Consider the following 14,711-nt stretch of genomic DNA (forward strand, 5'->3'; position numbering starts at 1 on the left):
GCGCCCAGCCACAATTATTTTTTTAATGCTGAGGTTAGTTCACATTTAATTTTTCTACCTTAAACTCTAATGCTATTATAACTAACAAAATGAATTTGAATTTTTACACAAAGTTTCTATTTTAAGGAGTTATTAATCATCAGCTTTATTACTTTTGTTTCTTTTTCCTAAATTAGATTGCAGGCCACTCTCTGCCTTGTCAGGGTGCTCTGTATTGACTGGGGACTAACAGGTCCCTCAGATTGTCTCTTGAGGAGTAAGAACGTGAGAAGCCTGAGAGAAGCTGGATCCTTACAGCTACTGTTGTAGCCTAAAGGATGGGGTCATTGCTGTGGCTCTTTATGATGCCACCTGAGCTTCCTAGTCTGGGAACCATCAGGATGCAGGTCATGGGAGATGACTGGACTGTTTTCCGACATCTCCTTACTTCTTGCCCGATAATAAACCTCTAAGGTAGTCGGGATGCCTGAGTGACTTTTCTTTGCAATGTGGAAGAACTTGATTAATCCTCATAGTTCAGGACAGAGATGATGAGGATCTGAGGTGAGAATTGTTTTGGGGACTGGAGAAGAAAGCTGATTACTTGGTGACTGAATATTGCAGGGTAAGGAGTAAAGGGACACTCCCAGGTTTTCTGCTTCGGGAATTAGGGGAATAAATGCACAACCAGCAGGGGGTATGGGGGAAAGGACACAGGAAAAAGGTCAGGTTTGAAGCGTATTTGAAAAACTCAAGTAGATTGAGTTTGAAGTACCTGTGAGATGACTTGGGACACATCTTTAGCAGGCAGCTGAATATATAGGTCTATTCTGGTTATTTAATGATATCTAACAAACCACAGCAAAACTTAGTGGCTTAATACAACAACTGTTTTATTTATTTTCCCACAATTCTGCTATTTGGGCACTGGGGAGAAAAGCTCATCTCTGTTCCATGTGGTGTCAGCTGCGGCAGCTTGAGTAGGGCTGGAAAATCCACTTCCAAGACTGTCTCAGTCACATGCATGGCAGGCTGGTGCTGACTGGCCAGTAGGAGCACAGCTGTGGCTGTTGGCCAGGGGCCTTAGTTTTCTTCCATTTGGTCTCTCCAGGTGGCTTGGTTAGACTCTTCACAGTGTGGTAGTTTCAGAGTAGCTGGATTTCTTACACGGCGCTTCTCACAAATGGCAAAAATAAGTTAAAAACCAAACAGGTGAGGAAACAGACTTCATTCAGGCAATTACATTAGGGAGAGTACTTCAGATTTGAAGATCAGAGTGTCTCAGCAGGGTGGTTTTGCCCTATACTTTAATTATTATTTTAGAGCATGGTTTTGCTGTTGTCTAGGCTGTTCTCAAACTCCTGGGCTCAAGCAATTTTCCCACCTCAATCTCCTGAGTAGCTGGGAGGACAGGGAGTACAGTATACTACTATGCCTGGCGGCCTTATACTTTCACAGGGAGGCGTAGACAGGTTACAGGTAAGATTATTACAGTTGGGATGATTTTTGAAATCAGAGAATTCTCAGCTAGGAAATGTTTATTTCTACCTAATTTCAAGGGGGAAAAAGTTCTAATCCTAATCATTCATGAGACAAACAGGAAGTTGAAAGGTGACTGACCTTCCCCACAGGTTCAGGAAAAAAGGAAAGGTATGTGTTTGGTCTTGTCACAGGTCATCTACTAGTTTTATCAGAGAAAGTGGACAAGGAGTCTCAAAATTTAAGTAATATAGAGAAGGCTTGGTCTCTGTGGTAAACTGTTTCTCAGAACACAAACAAGTGGCGGAATTTCTTAACTATTTCTGTTTCCTATGAGTCTCTGGTAAAGTTCAAAAGTTGTCACTGCAAAGCCTTTTTTTTTTTTTTTTGAGACAGAGTCTCACTCTGTGGCCCAGGCTGGAGTGCAGTGGCGCGATCTCAGGTCACTGCAAGCTCCACCTCCTGGGTTCACGTCATTCTCCTGCCTCAGCCTCCTGAGTAGCTGGGACTACAGATGTGTGCCACCACGCCCGGCTACTTTTTTGTAAATTTAGTAGATACGGGGTTTCACCGTGTTAGCCAGGATGGTCTCGATCTCCTGACCTTGTGATCTGCCTGCCTCGGCCTCCCAAAGTGCTGGGATTACAGGCGTGAGTCACCGTGCCTGGCCCTGCAAAGCCTTTTAAGGCCTAGGCCTAGAAGTGACAGAGAGTAATTTTTGCCGTATTTGATTGTTTTAGGCAGGTGACAGGTCCAGCCCAGACTCAAAGGGAGAGGACTATACATGGGCATGAATATTGGGAGGCATAGTTAATTGTGGGCCATAAGAAAGTAACCTACCACAGGGTCTGAATGTTGGGCTGAATATTTAGAATGGGATGCCATTAGCATAACCTACATGGTAGCTGAAACTATGAGGTGGGATCACTCCGTGGGTGTATACAGTGGTAAATGCAGAAAAGAGTCCATCAACTTTGCAAACATATGAGAAAGGAATCTTGAGTGTTGTAATTTTCCTAGTTTCTCAGAAGCCCCTGTTCATCCTATTTCTTCATATACATTCATCCCAGGATTTTCTGTCCTTTTGTTGCTAGTCCCATTTCTTGACTGTCATCTCAGTATTCACCAGTCTAACAGTGATGATGTCTGGTCTAGCCAGAACTCCCAATTAGGAAGGTTTTACATTTTATTTGATAAATAAATAAATCTGGCCTGATTAAATCTGGCCACAGGCACTAACTTAACGTGTTCAGTTTCTGCAACAGAAAGAGGGGCAACAGAAAAAGAGGGATCCCCGCGTGAAGTGGGGTGTTTGTCCACAAACAAATGTCTCTCACACAGGCACCTTCCTCTGAAGCTAGATAACCTTCAGAAATCTGACGTTTCTCTGACTTGGTTTCCTTTTCTGGACTAAATAGTATCAATTTTCGTTGGAGTTCTTTGTGAAGATAAGCTAATAAAATACCATAAATCTCTTTTACTAAGTGAAGCATTTACCACTCTAATTAGCATTACGATTTAAAGGCTTTCATATTGGGGAAACAAACACTAGCTTCCCACGTGCTTGGGTTAAAGGGGATCTTAAATCATGATTATGCAGAGGCCAAGGGCAACGATACAACGTTTTAGACATTACCTGTGTTCTGATAGTCATCAGACCTTTAGGGAGATACAACACTCAAGACCCTGTCCAAGGTTATGAGATAAAGATAGAAGCCATAGTCTAGTATTGTGGGTTTGTGAAAAAATAACTCCTAACCTTTATCTTTCTATGGGTTGTACTACAAGGTAGGTCTGCACAAAGTGCTAGTGACTCCTCTAAAGTAGAGAGGGGTAAGTTTCACGGAGAAAGTGACAGATGAGTTGAGTTAGAAGCCTACTCAGTTACAGAAAAATGTGGAATGGAAGGCCATTTACCTGTGACAAGGAAATATAAATTCCTTGGCAGGACAGCCAGGATCTCAAGAGAGTTCCTGGGACCCTCTGCTCCCTTTCTCAGTCCAGTCCTGGGAAGGTAGTTGGTGGATGTGAACCTCTGACTTAGACCCAGGAGGTGGTTCCCAGCCTCCAGCCGAGCACCGCTTGGAACCAGGGAGAGAAGGGAGGCGTAAAAGCGCTCAGGCGCATGCGCTCAGCAGCCTGCCGGCTCAGCCAAGGAGAGCTCTGCCCGCGGCTCACTATCCACCTACTCGCGTCTCGCGCCTCGCGGGCCCCAGAAACCCGGATCCGAGAGCGAGCGCGTTGCGCTCGCGCGCAGACTTCAGGTCCCGGGCGGGCGCCTGCGCACGAGCTTCCCAGGCGCGCGGGCTGCGGGGTTATTAGAGGTGGAGCGCGAGGAGGGCGCGCGGTAGGAGGCGGCCGCCGTTACGGCGCGAGCGTGGTCACGTGGCCGCTGGTCACCGCCGCCACCCCCTCCCGCCTGATTCTCTTTCAGGTCGGGCCGGCCCGGCCGCTTCCGCGAGCGCCTGGCAGACTGAGGGAGAGAGAGAGAGAAAGAGGAGGGGAGGAGGAGGATGATTCAGGGAATAGGAGCTGGGGAGCCCTTCTGCGCCACAGGTAAAACAAAATAATGATGATGATCGTAAAAAAGCCCAAGCCCTCTAAACGCCTCCGCCTTCCTCCAGTGCAGCCCCACATGCAGTAGCTCCCGCCCCGGCCTCCCACTCAGCCTCAGGACGCGTTTCGCCTCCCCTCGCGCCGCTGCTGCAGCCGCCGCCGCCGCCTCACGGGAGGGCCTGAGGATGCCGCCGCCGCGGCGGACCGGTTGCCGCACCGCCCCCCGTTTGTGCGCCTGGGAGTCAGCGTTGGGGGGTGGATGGCGGGAGGGGTGTACCCGTCAGCTCCCGGGCGGGCCTGGTGAGCTGGGCGGGGTAGCTGCTTGTCGCCTACTTGCCTTCCCTGCCCCAGGAGGTCGGGGTCTGGACTGGAAGGCTAGCTGCAGTAAAGGCAGGGCCTGGCGGCTGGACTAGTGCTCAACTTCCTACTTGAAAAATTTCCCTGTTCGTTTGGGCCCCGGGACGCACGCTTCCTTCCCTGGCCGGAAGCGAAGCGGGCACGGAATGCTCAAACCTTAAAAAATACAGTGTTTAGAAGAGAGAAGTCTTAACTTCACTTTTGAGGAAAGGAACCGTGACCTGGATTTAGTACGACTTAAGTTTATTCACACGTTAGAAAGTGAGGTCTTTCAGGATGAGAGAGAAAAAGAACAAAAAAACCCAAAAAAACAAAAAAAACAAAACTTCGCAGGGAGGGCAAATCCCGCTCCCCACCCCGACTTTTCCTGGAAAAACAGACACAGACCTTTAATACAAGATTCGATTCTACAAGTGACCTAGAATTTGTTCGATACTAGTTACTCGCTTTAGTTACAGGAATTATGTAATCTGTGTTTAAAGTTAACATCCTGTAGATTTTTTTTTTTTGTTTGAATAATAACTTTCTGGAAAGAGTTCATTTGTCAACTCTGAATTGGACAAAATCCTAAGGTTTTAACATGCAGGTTTCACACGTTTGGAGCAGATTGCAATGGAATTTCTAGACCCAGTAATTCTTTTGTAAACCTTTGTAAGTGTTGTGCTCTTGTACAAAATACTTAAAGCAGGAAGCAATAAATACAGGTATTGTTGAAAAATAAACCTTTGCTATCGGTGGCAAAGAAATTCATTTATATATTGGTTTTCCTCTTTGGGGTTTTGAGATTCTGGGTCTTGGTACTTTTCATACCATATCTCTGAATTCATTTGTCAACTTGAGAATTTTTAATTTGTACAGCTATCTGCAGTATCACAGAACACTCAAACCTTAATGTGGGTAGGAATCACTTGGGACTTTTATTAAAAATGCATTTTCTGGTTCAGTAGGCCTATGGTACATTTTGATATTGTACATTTCTAATAACGTGCTGCTGGACAAGGGACTATCTTTGAGTAGCAAGGAAGTGGATAACTTGTGTGCAAATAAAGAAAGTGATGTATTTATCAATAAACATGTTCTTTTTAATAATTCACCCCCGGGTGTAGAGGTGGCTTGGGAGAAGGGCAAATGGCAGGATGAACTGAGAAAGCTTTCAGAGTGAGCAGGCTGAGTCTGGATCCCAGGGGAGGGGATAGGAAGAGTGCAAATACTGTGTCTGTATGCTGTGTGGTGACTGCATCACTTGGTGTGTGAATTTTCCAGTAGAAGCTTGGTGTGCTATTAGGTGAAAGACTTGCTCAGCTATGCGTCGTTGGGTTTTATCAACATGGAGGCGAGGAATCCTGGTCTCTGAGTGTACAGCTGAGATGAAAGTTTCTTTCATTGGCGAAGTATTGGGTGTGTGTTCTCAGATGCGGCCTCAGTTGAGTAGTGCATTCCTGAGCTTTGGAAGCAAATTTGCAAACAATTGAGAGTCTTACAGTGGGTGTTCTAACTGGATTCAGGTTTTTTCTAATGTGATTTTTTCTCATTTAAATTAAAAAGTCTAGAAATGTCACACACAACTTCATGCACTTTATGGAAAAATGGTTGTACTTTTCTTTCTTTTTATTTATACTCCAATGATGACTGAGCAGAAGTTGTACTTCTAAATAACTTTGTGGAAGTTTTTAGTACCAGAATTTTTATAATTTTCATTCCAGTCCTTTGATATTTATGACAGTACTTCTGAAGCACTTACTAAGTGCCGGACACTGTTCTAAGTGCTTTACATAACTTGACTCTGTTTTTTTGAGATAGACTCTCGCTCTGTCGCCCAGGATGGAGTGCAGTGGTACAGTGGCGCGATGTCGGCTCACTGCCACCTCTCCCTCGTGGCTTCCAACAGTTCTCCTGCCTCAGCCTCCCAGGTAGCCGGGATTATAGCCGCCTGCCACCACTCCCGACTAATTTTGTGTGTGTGTGTGTGTGTGTGTGTGTTTTTTAATACAGATGGAGGAGTTTCACCATGTTGGTCAGGCTGGTATCGACCTCCTGACCTCAAGTGATGTGTCTGCCTCGGCCTCCCAAGGTGCTGGGATTACAGGTGTGAGCCACTGCGCTTGGCCTACTTTTTTTTTTTTTTTTTTGAAAAGGAGTTTCACTCTTGTCCAGGCTGGAGTGCAATGGCGCGATCTCAGCTCACTGCAACCTCCACCTCCCAGATTCAAGTGATTCTCCTGCCTCAGTCTCCTCAGGAGCTGGGATTACAGGCGCCAGCCGCCATACCCGGCTAATTTTTGTATTTTTAGTAGAGACGGGGTTTCACCATATTGGCCAGGCTGGTCTCGAACTCCTGACCTCAAGTGATCTGCCTGCCTCAGCCTCCCAAAGTGCTGGGATTACAGACGTGATCCACCAGGATCACGCCAGGCTGCGCTTGGCCTGCTTTCATTTTAAAAGTCAAATTTGTCATCCGCCTCAGTGCTTGTAATCTTTCTGAGTAAGATACTGAAATTTGCGGTTTCATTTTGCTTGTGCTTGTTCACTGGACCAGTAGTCACTGTTAAATGTAAAAGTATCTACTTCCTCTGAAAGTTTTTTATTCCTTTATTTCCTGCCTGGGCTTGTCCTCTACCCTACATACATACATAGTAGATTTAGTGTTTGTTACCCTAACCTTAGGCTTAGGGATTGACTGGGTTTCTGACATTTTATTTGGCCAGTGAGGACGATACAGAAAATGAAGCATTGGTCATTATCACATTTTAACACTGAAAAAATAAGGACAACCCGGGAATAAAAGATGATCTTTTAAGTTGAATAATTTGTGTTTCATTTAAAAATGAATATATAATCCCTTCTCTTAACCCCCTTTTTGTCTCAGACCACTGAAAGTTTGTCCTGTTAGCAGCAGCAGTCTGAGAAGTGGTGCTAGTCCACCTGATCCTGAGACATTTCTCTCAACATGGGTAGATCATTGGAATGGCAGTGTGTACAGTGTGTGTACCAGAACTTGAGAAATGTGAAGTCAGGGTGGTGGGATGGTCAGCAGTGGAAGAGCTGGGAGAGGGGAGGGAGATCATTTGACGGAGAGGGCTTGGGGGCTGCTTCTAGTAGCATCAATTCTCTATTACTAGAATAATGGTGAGTTTGGGAAGGACGTCAGTGTAACAACAAATCTCAGTGTAAATGCTTTCTCAGAAACCTGCGAAGTGTTTAGGAAAATGTTTATCATTCTACAAATGTTATGTAAACATTTAAAAATAATTCCTGTGCAGTGATTTAGTAACATTAAACATTATATAAATTGAGGGATAAAAAGAGGCTCAGAGGTTATCAGAGGTTAAGATTGTCCTAAATTCTCTCTTATTCTTTTGGAATGTTCGGATAGAGTTGAAACCCTTGCTGCATGCCCACTTGCTGGCTTTTTTATTTCTTACCCTGATGCTGTATTGTGGGCTGCATGGCCTTACCAGCTCTGCCATGCTTACTGGGCCTCACAGCTGAATGGCCAAGTCATTACTTAACGGTTAACCCAGGGAAGCATTTGTTGCACATCCAAATGATGGAAGCCTTCTAATTGGTATTTTCAGCTATTAATAATTTTAATATTTTTACAAATTCTATATGATTATGATATGTGTTATAATGCTGGTCAGCTAGTTAGTCTCACAGTGCATCACTTTTCTCATCTTTAAAATGGGGAAAATAATAGTAACTTTGAGAATTAGAGAGAGAGGCCGGGCGCGGTGGCTCAAGCCTGTAATCCCAGCACTTTGGGAGGCCGAGACGGGCGGATCACGAGGTCAGGAGATCGAGACCATCCTGGCTAACACGGTGAAACCCCGTCTCTACTAAAAAAAATACAAAAAACTAGCCAGGCGAGGTGGCGGGCGCCTGTAGTCCCAGCTACTCGGGAGGCTGAGGCAGGAGAATGGCGTGAACCCAGGAGGCGGAGCTTGCAGTGAACTGAGATCCGGCCACTGCACTCCAGCCTGGACGACAGAGCGAGACTCCGTCTCAAAAAAAAAAAATAAATAAAAAACGAGAATTAGAGAGAGAGAGAGAGAGAGAGAGAGAGAGAGTGTGTGTGTTTAAAGCCCTTAATGCTATCATGTAAGTGATAGTTACTGTGAATAATCTACAATATGGTAGATTGTATCTATATAATCAAGACTGACTATATCTTTGGAGATTATACAGTTTATTTGGGATAAGACTGTATGGGCCAAGAAAGCAGAGTTTGTACATTTTGGATGGAAATACGAAATTGGTATAGTAATGCTCTTATCCCTTTGTAGAATTAAATGCAAATAAATATAGTTTGACAGCGCAGATCTTTCAAAACAAGGAAGTAGGGCTGTAGAAAAAAACATGTCTTTGGTGGTGGTGTGAAAGGACTGGTTAAAATCTTTCAAGGGTAGTGTTGCGAAGCCTAGTACAGGATCACCTTTTTTTCCGAATATCCATTAGTTTGGATGAAAAACATGTACAGATAATGTCATTCAGTTATTGTCCAGTGCTGCATGTGGTTTCTGTGGCTAACTCCATGAAAATATTTAGTAATTGCAGATTTACTGTTTTCTTAACTCAGTTGTCTAGAAAAGATGTTAACTGGATTTTTTTTTTGAAACAAAATAGTCTTAAAAGTTTTGAAATAGGCATTACAGATAATTACATGTTATCATAGTTTTTTTTAAACATAAGAGTGTTTACCTTTACTTTTTTGCTAGTCATGAAGGCTACATGAAGAGTGATTGACTTTTAAAGATGGATTGAACGTGATTTTATGATACTTTATGGAAGACTAATTGTGTATGTATGTCTAAAGAAAATTCTGCTGTGAATGCATGTATTAGATCCAGTAATCATAGTATATTAGGTTAGCCTGCCATTAGAAAAAAGAGCCCCCTCTCCCCCATTATAGAAAGTAATGTCTATTGTGGAAATTTTATAAAAACAAATGATGAAAAATAATTATCTGCACTGTTGGGAATTTTTTTTCTTTCTTTCTTTTTTTTTTTTTTTTTTGAGACAGAGTCTCACTCTGTCGCCCAGGCTGGAGTGCAGTGGCTGGATCTCGGCTCACTGCAAGCTCCGCCTCCCGGTTTTATGCCATTCTCCTGCCTCAGCCTCCAGAGTAGCTGGGACTACAGGCCCTTGCCACCTCGCCCCGCTAGTTTTTTTGTATTTTTTAGTAGAGACGGCGTTTCACCATGTTAGCCAGGATGGTCTCGATCTCCTGACCTCGTGATCCGCCCGTCTCGGCCTCCCAAAGTGCTGGGATTACGGGCTTGAGCCACCGTGCCCGGCCAGGAATTTCTTAAGGTTCTCTGTAGGGCTCTCTTGCCTTGAGAGATACTGCAAAATGAAAATCAGTTTTGTACCACAAATATTAGTTTAGAAAGCTGAGTAACACATGTTGGTTAAGCAGGAGTGTTTTATCTTCTGATGTTACTAAAGTTTTTGTTTCTAAGTAAGATAAAAAGGTTGAACCAAAAGTACTTAGATTCCCACTTCTAATTGGTGAGTCTTCAGAATAACTAGACCAGTGAGAAATAAGCCCCCACTTCTGACATAAGCACCATGGGGAAGATACATCAGAGATAAACAGCCCCTACCTGATGGAGCTGGAATGTGCACATATCTTAGGAACTGGCTGCAGAGGTATGCATTCAGTTTGCTGATAAGTGGGGATCAGAATCAACCCCTTTAGAGTTTCCCACAACTGGTGGGAAGTGTGTTTTTTTTTTTTTTTTTTTTTTTGAGACAGAGCCTCGCTTTGTCGTCCAGGCTGGAGTGCAGTGGCACGATCTCGGCTCACTGCAAGCTCCGCTTCTCCGGTTCGCCATTCTCCTGCCTCTGCCTCCCGAGTAGCTGGGGCTACAGGCGCCCGCCACCGCGCCCGGCTAATTTTTTTGTATTTTTAGTAGAGATGGGGTTTCACCGTGTTAGCCAGGATGGTCTCGATCTCCTGACCTTGTGATCCGCCCGCCTCGGCCTCCCAAAGTGCTGTGTTTGTTTTTTAAATTGAGACAGAGTCTCACTCTGTCACCCAGGCTGGAGTGCAGTGGCGCGATCTCTACTCACTGCAACCTCTGCCTCCTGGGTTCAAGTGATTCTCCTGCCTCAGCCTCCAGAGTAGCTGGGACTACAGGTGCGCGCCACCAAGCCTGGCTAATTTTTTTGTATTTTTAGTAGAGACAGGGTTTCACCATGTTGGCCAGGCTGGTCTCAAATTCCTGAATCAGGTGATCCGCCCGCCTCGGCTTCCTGGAGTGCTGGGATTACAGGCATGAGCCATGGCGCCAGGCCTCCTGGAAGTGTTTTGACTTTATATTGAGACTTTGGAGGTGTCCTGCAGCTACCTGGCAGAAGTTCTAGAGGAGTTCTTAACATTACATCTCTTGCCATCCTGGGGTGGGATAGTGGATTGATTGCCTTGGCTCCCTGATGGAGCTTGGGGAACAAGGTTGGAGACGGGGAGTTGATAGGAGATGGAAAGGTGGTGCCACTATTTCCATTTTTGTCTACTGCATATTCATTAAACTAGGCTCCTTTTACTTCCATGAGGAACAAGAGTCTTATGGTAAGAGTGTTCATTTTTATAAATAGATGGGGTGACTTAGGAAGATTTGGGTCAAATTGCCTCCTCATCCGCCTTCATTTCTCTAAGGTTGGGGTTAATTTAAATCTCTTTATCCTGTGGTATGTGTGTGTGCAAGTTTGTGTGTACCTATAGATCTACTTTTTTTTTTTTTTTTTTTTTTGAGAGGGAGTCTCGCTCTGTCGCCCAGGCTAGAGTGCAGTGGCGCGATCTCGGCTCACTGCAAGCTCCGCCTCCCGGGTTCACGCCATTCTCCTGCCTCAGCCTCCCCAGTAGCTGGGACTACAGGCGCCCACAACCGCGCCCGGCTAATTTTTTGTATTTTTAGTAGAGACGGGGTTTCACCGTGGTCTCGATCTCCTGACCTTGTGATCCGCCCGCCTCGGCCTCCCAAAGTGCTGGGATTACAGGCGTGAGCCACCGCGCCCGGCTAGATCTACTTTTTTAATTGTAATTTTACTAAGTTTTATTTTTTAGAGGCAAGGTCGCACCCTGTTACCCAGGCTGCAGTGCAGTGGTATGATTATGAGAGAGAGGACTAGCTGGATTTCCTAGACCTTCAAAGAATTCCTAAGCCTAGCTGGGGAAGATGACCGCACCTGCCTTTAAACACGGGACTTGTAACTCAGCCCACACCCAACCAATCGGGTAGTAAAGAGGGCTCACTAAAATACAAATTAGGCCACAGCAGGAGGTAAAGAAATAGTCAAATCATATATCGCCTGAGAGCACAGGGGGAGGGACAATGATCGGGATATAAACCCAGGCATATAAACCCCGTTGGGTCCCCTCCCTTGTATGAGAGCTGTTTTCACTCTATTAAATCTTGCCACTGCACAGTCTTCTGGTCCGTGTTTATTACAGGGCTTGAGCTGAGCTTTCGCTCGCGGTCCACCACTGCTGTTTGCCGCCATGGCAGACCCACCGCTGACTTCCACCCCTCTGAATCCGACAGGATGTCCAGCTGTGCTCCTGATTCAGCATGGCGCCCATTGCCGCTCCTGATCGGGCTAAAGACTCGCCATTTTTCCTGCATGGCTAAATGCCCAGGTTCGACCTAATTGAGCTGAACACGAGTTGCTGGGTTCCACGGTTCTCTTCTGTGACCCATGGCTTCTAATAGAGCTAAAACACTCACCGCATGGCCCAGGGTTCCATTCCTGGGAATTCATGAGGCCAGGAACCCCAGGTCAGAGAACAAAAGGCTTGCTGTCATCTTGGGAGTGGCAGCCACCATCTTGTGAGTGGCCCACCACCATCTTGGGAACTCTGAGAACAAAAACCCACCAGTAACAATTATACCTAATTGCAACCTCATATACCGTTTTAAAAAACTGAAATGAATTCAGCGATTTTGTTGTTTGCAGTTGTTTTTCACCTAATATTTTATGATATTACTCATGTCATTAGTTTTCCACTTAACTTTTAGTGGCCCCATGCTATTTCATTGTATGAATGTACCATAAGTAGTCCTCCATTCTTAAGACACCTAGATTTCTTTCATTCTTTATTACAAATAGTGCTACATTGAACATTATTATAGCTAATATCCGTCTGTGCCTATGCATTATTTATTTAGGAGAAATTGTGGGTGGAATTGCTGGGTCAAAAGATCTGCTCATCTTTATTTTTCATTTTTATTTTTTAAGACAAGGTCTTGCTCTGTTGCCCACGCTGGAATGCAGTGGCATGATCACGGCTCACTGCATCCTTGAGCTCCTGGGCTCAAGTGATCCTCCCACCTCAGCCTCCTGAGTAGCTGGGACCACAGGCATATGCCACCATGCCCAGCTAATTAAATTTTTTTTTTTTTTTTTTTGTCATAGAGACCATGTCTCCCTATGTTTCCCAGGCTGGTCTCAAACGTTGGGGCTCAAGCTATCCTCCCACATCGGCCTCCCAAAGTGTTTGGATTATATTTGTGAGCCACCATGCCTGGGGTGCCCATCTTTAACAGTTTTGTTATACATCGCCAAATTGCCCACCAAAAAGATTATGCCAGTTTATCCTTTACAACAAAGCCATTAGAGAGACCTTTTACTTGCCATTATTGGGATTATCATTTTTGTTAAACAGCTTTATTCAGGTTTGACTTTATACTTCCTTCTCTTCCCTTCTTACAGATTTTAACATTTTATGTAGCTAAGTCTTGTTCTTCCTTTAGGTATCTTGTGTAGATGGGCTTTTCCTACCTTATGTTTACATAGTGATTAATTTTATTTTTTCAACTATTTTCATACTTTCATTTTCAATTTTTGGTTTTGCAGTTATTCCAGAACATGTTTAGTTGTACAGTATGAGGTAGAGGGTCCAAAAAATTTTAAGCTTTTGATTAACCAATTTCCTCAATACTGTTTAATGAATGATCTCTTTTTCTGTGGATGTCAGAAACTTTACTATTGGGTCTTCTATTGTCTCACAGTATTTTATCTTTTATTTTTATAAATGGGATTTGTCTCTCTCCCCCTCCCCCCTCCACATATATATGTAGGTATATAAAACATTTATAAAGGTTTATATATAGTATATTAAAAAATACATTGTATGAATGTACCATAAGTAGTCCTTCATCTTTAGATACTTAGATTTCTTTCAATCTTTATGACAAATAGTGTTACACTGGACATTATTATAGCTAATATCCCTTCGTGCCTATGCATTAATTATTTGAGAGAAATTGTGAATACAATTGCTGGGTCAAAAGATCTGCCCATCTTTACTTTTCATTTTTTTGAGGCGGGGTCTTGCACTGTTGCCCAGGCTGGAACCCATTTTCTTTCTTTAATGCCGTGTGTATTTTCTTAATCTCACTATTGCTGGTAAATAGAAGAGTTTTAAACTTCTTTTGTATATTTATTGTGTAACCAATCGCTTTTTGAATCTCTTATTTGTTATAATGACTTTTCAGTTAATTCTCTTAGATTTTCCAGGTACATAATCATACCATCTGGAGCCAGCCATTTTTTTGTAAGGGTTTTTTCATGATTAATTTTGACTGACGGAAGTGGTGCTAGAATGATTTTTCTTAATTTTATTGACTTGAAATATAATGTTTTGATATGGTACCTGTGTATTTTATCTACTCAGCTCTCAAAAGGGTTTTAAAATATCTGGAAAATCACTCTACCAAATGATCTCTAAGGACCCTTCTAGCTCAGAAGTTTTGTGATTCTACTTTTATGTCAAAAGATAAAAGATTCCTCTCTTCCTTTATAATTATTATTGTCTGGCTTCACCCCCCGCAAGTGATTACTCTGCACTTTTATTTCCTTAGAACTTGAAGATTTTTTTCTGTGTGGTTTAGCGTAAAATTAAAAGAGAAAACTGACAGACTTATCCCTACTCAGACTGTGCGCTCAGACTGTGCAAAGTCACGTCTCATGATTTTCTTCTGGTAAGATCCATGTGGTGAGTTGTCTCATCAAGCTATGTTCCTGCCATGGACTACTTAAAGTTCCCCAAGCCACATTTAGTAGTTGTCAGAACTGAGGTTAATAGGAGTCATTGGGAAGTGATACATAGACCCGGATGCAGTGAAGGTAGGACAGAACGGGAGAGGTAGGAATGGGGAAGCACCTAGTATGAACTCTTCTTTCTCTGGCCCCCTTTCTGCTTCATGGTTCTCTCTCTGGACTCCTTTGACTCTGCCCTCTTACTGAACTTTCTGGCTTCCTGTTTATTTTCCAGATATACCTTGTCTCCTTTCTTTTAGAAAATTGCTCCTTACCTCCTTTCTGCTTTGATCAGGAGT

At 43.8% G+C, this 14,711-nt stretch overlaps 1 protein-coding gene and 1 long non-coding RNA gene across 2 annotated transcripts in view; one reads left to right on the top strand and one right to left on the bottom strand.

Moving 5' to 3' along the window:
* Positions 1–847: 847 nt before the first annotated feature.
* On the bottom strand, positions 848–3,675 carry LOC105465800 (uncharacterized). Its single transcript, XR_977788.2, has 2 exons — positions 3,376–3,675; positions 848–1,152 (listed from the first exon to the last, which is right to left on the bottom strand). It is a non-coding gene; the product is annotated as an uncharacterized lncRNA (long non-coding RNA).
* A 199-nt stretch (positions 3,676–3,874) lies between these two features.
* Positions 3,875–14,711, top strand: part of LOC105465802 (TBC1 domain family member 5) — a 570,286-nt gene continuing 559,449 nt past the window's right edge. The window contains exon 1 of the mRNA XM_011714415.3: positions 3,875–4,014. The gene's annotated coding sequence lies outside the window, so the exon portion shown is untranslated. The remainder of the gene's footprint in view (positions 4,015–14,711) is intronic.

Source organism: Macaca nemestrina, chromosome 2 (genome assembly GCF_043159975.1).
Source record: "Macaca nemestrina isolate mMacNem1 chromosome 2, mMacNem.hap1, whole genome shotgun sequence".
NCBI classification, from domain to species: Eukaryota; Metazoa; Chordata; class Mammalia; order Primates; family Cercopithecidae; genus Macaca; species Macaca nemestrina.